The sequence below is a fragment of the Arachis ipaensis genome, chromosome B01 (genome assembly GCF_000816755.2).
Source record: "Arachis ipaensis cultivar K30076 chromosome B01, Araip1.1, whole genome shotgun sequence".
NCBI lineage: Eukaryota > Viridiplantae > Streptophyta > Magnoliopsida > Fabales > Fabaceae > Arachis > Arachis ipaensis.
The window spans coordinates 14,148,651-14,151,885 of record NC_029785.2 but is presented as its reverse complement, the minus strand read 5'-3'; the positions used below and the strand labels follow the sequence as shown (position 1 = coordinate 14,151,885).

At 29.5% G+C, this 3,235-nt stretch overlaps 1 protein-coding gene across 2 annotated transcripts in view; it reads right to left on the bottom strand.

Annotated features, from left to right (window-relative positions):
• LOC107625720 (suppressor of mec-8 and unc-52 protein homolog 1) overlaps positions 1-1,869 on the bottom strand; it is an 11,810-nt gene extending 9,941 nt beyond the window's left edge. Inside the window, exons 1-2 of one of the 2 annotated variants that reach the window (XM_021117799.1) lie at positions 1,427-1,869; positions 218-265 (exon numbers count right to left, since the gene is read on the bottom strand). The gene's annotated coding sequence lies outside the window, so the exon portion shown is untranslated. The remainder of the gene's footprint in view (positions 1-217; positions 266-1,426) is intronic. The other variant, XM_016328424.2, reaches the window with a different exon arrangement.

Here is a 3,235-nt window from a genome sequence, read left to right as displayed (position 1 = left end):
AAAAATTCAAAAATTCAATGAATAAAGCAACGGGTTCTAAACACTCTTCTACTGCATTTTTTTACTTCAAAAGGGGATCATAAACAACTAGTTCTATGAATAAACAAACTACAATGATATTCAATGCCAAAAATAGGCCAATGATAAAATAATAAAGGGTTTCTCTCTTCAATTCTATGTTCAAACTTGTAGCATACCAGAATCAACATAATAATACCGTTAAAATAGTATTCCTTCTTAATTCTTATATACCTCAAAGAATTTCCTACAAAATGAAAATTGAACACAACACAACTTTAAAACAAAAACAAAACAACACTAAGAAATCAATCACCTCTTCTAAACTCAGCCTTAAAACAAAACAGAACAACATTCAGAGTATGAGCATTAATCACAAAAAATTGATTTCTGAAACAACAAAAACAGCAGAACAACATTCAGAGTTTGAGCATTGATCACAAAATATTGATTTATGAAACAAAACAAAAACAGAAGAACAACATTCAGAGTTTGAGCATTGATAACAAAAAATTGATTTCTGAAACAAAACAAACACTGCAAAACCAACAGAACAGCATTTAGAGTTTGAGCATTGATCACAAAAAATTAATTTCTGAAACAAAACAAACAATCAACAAAACAATGAAAACAGAATTTTTTTTCCTTCAGAAGAAGAAAACAATGAAAACATGAAGAATATAATAAATCAATAATCACCAATATCCAGCAAGAATCTCAAAGACAAGAATAAATACACAACAACAATTTAGCAAATAAACAAGAACAAGACCTAAATAGAAAATCCAACAAATTAAATCACAGAAACCTAACAATTTAGCAAATTAAAGCAACAGCAGCCCAACAATTTAGCAAATTATCAACTTAACAGGTTCAAGAACAGAAAATCACAACAACAAAAAATAAAATAAAAATAACAGAAGAACAACAGAACAACAACACAAGAACAATTAGCAAATTAACAAGTTCACACTAACCGTTAACATTTACCAGAAGAACACTAATACAAGTGGAATCATCATGCTAATATGTTTTATACAAAGATGCTATTTGTGCAGCTAAAATTTCCTAATTACTAAGATCCAATTATTCTAATTTCACATGCAATCAACTAAGTTTCTAAAAGCTAGAAATGATAAAACCAACCCGAAACATGGTTAAGGCATTTCATCAAACATGTTGAGTGCGGTAAACTTGAAACGAAATAAGAGAATTCAAAGCTTAGTATCAATCTGATAGAGAAGAGAACATAACTATTGTATACTTTAATTCAGTCTATGAAAAAAATCCAAACCACTGCCAAATCAAATAGTTACTTATTGTAATAGAAATAAGAAGTTGCAGAGTTTCAAGCAGAGTATTGGTGTTGTGTGAGTGTATTGTCTGGTGGTGGGTTTAGGGAACTCACTGCGGCGACAAAAGAGAGCAGTTCGACGGCTAGGTGGAGCGCGCGGGTTGGTCGCAGAGTTTGAAGCAGGGCAACGTGGCTTCCAGACGAACGCGAACCCGAACGGTGAACAGCGAGTGAACGCGAACGGTGAACGCCGAGCAAACTTGAACGGCGAAGAACGCGAACGAAGGAAGTATGCCGAGCTCAAACTTGAGCGCAAACTTGAGCGCGGCTGAGCATACAAAGACGACGGACGCCGAGCTCGAGGAAGCAGCTGCGATCGGTGACAACGAACGGGGGTTGAAGACTCGGAGCACGAGGGAAGCTAGATAGACGGACGGACGGCGGCAGTATGCCACTCCTTGCGGCGGCGGTGGTGTAGGCTTATAGTGCTAGGGTTTTTTGGCTGAGTTTCTGTGAAATGTGAATGAAAGAAACGGAGGGAGAAAGGGAGAAAGAAACGGAGGAGCTTCCGAACCAACAGGGAAAGTAAGCAAATTTAGCAAAAACGACGCCGTTTCTTTTAAACCGGTCGGTTCTCTGTCCGATTCAACTGACCGGAAACCGGCCGGTTCGATGGTTCTCCTCCGGTTTTAAAGGTGCACTTTCTTAAATTTGGAAGACCAAATTGTGGTAATTGGGAAGTCAATACACCTAGTATGGCATGTGTCACTTGACGTATAAAAAATTTATTTATAATCAAAATCGTTTTTGAAAATTTAAACGTAAGTCATTTTCATTTTTAAAATTTTAAAAATTAATCAAATTAGTCTTTATATAATTTTTTTTTATTTTTTCTTCATAATATTAAATTTAAAGTATTTTTAATAGTACTAACTTTAATATTATTCCTTAATAAATAAAATTTTATTTATTAAGGAATAATATTAAAGTTAGTACTATTAAAAATACTTTAAATTTAATATTATGAAAAAATAAAAAAAATTATATGAAGACTAATTTGATTAATTTTTAAAATTTTAAAAATTAATCAAATTAGTCTTTATATAATTTTTTTTTATTTTTTCTTCATAATATTAAATTTAAAGTATTTTTAATAGTACTAACTTTAATATTATTCCTTAATAAATAAAATTTTATTTATTAAGGAATAATATTAAAGTTAGTACTATTAAAAATACTTTAAATTTAATATTATGAAAAAATAAAAAAAATTATATGAAGACTAATTTGATTAATTTTTAAAATTTTAAAAATTAATCAAATTAGTCTTTATATAATTTTTTTTTATTTTTTCTTCATAATATTAAATTTAAAGTATTTTTAATAGTACTAACTTTAATATTATTCCTTAATAAATAAAATTTTATTTATTAAGGAATAATATTAAAGTTAGTACTATTAAAAATACTTTAAATTTAATATTATGAAAAAATAAAAAAAATTATATGAGGACTAATTTGATTAATTTTTAAAATTTTAAAAATGAAAATGACTTACGTTTAAATTTTCAAAAACTATTTTGATTATAAATAATTTTTTTACACGTCAAGTGACACGTGGCATGTTAGGTGTCACTGACCTGACACATCAACCAATGATATTGTGACACGTGATATTAACCTACCACGTCATCATGCCACGTGGCACTTAATATAACATGTCATCAGCCGTTATCATCTAACTAATGAAAAGACCAATTTGACTTACGTTTTGAGGACTAATTTGAAGAATGTGTGATTTTTCAAAGACGAATTTAACTATTAACTCATTTGATCGAACATAAATTGTTAAATGGTCTGATATTTTAAAAAAATAAACAAATAAAATTAAAGATGTTAAAAAATAAAAAAGATATATGTAATT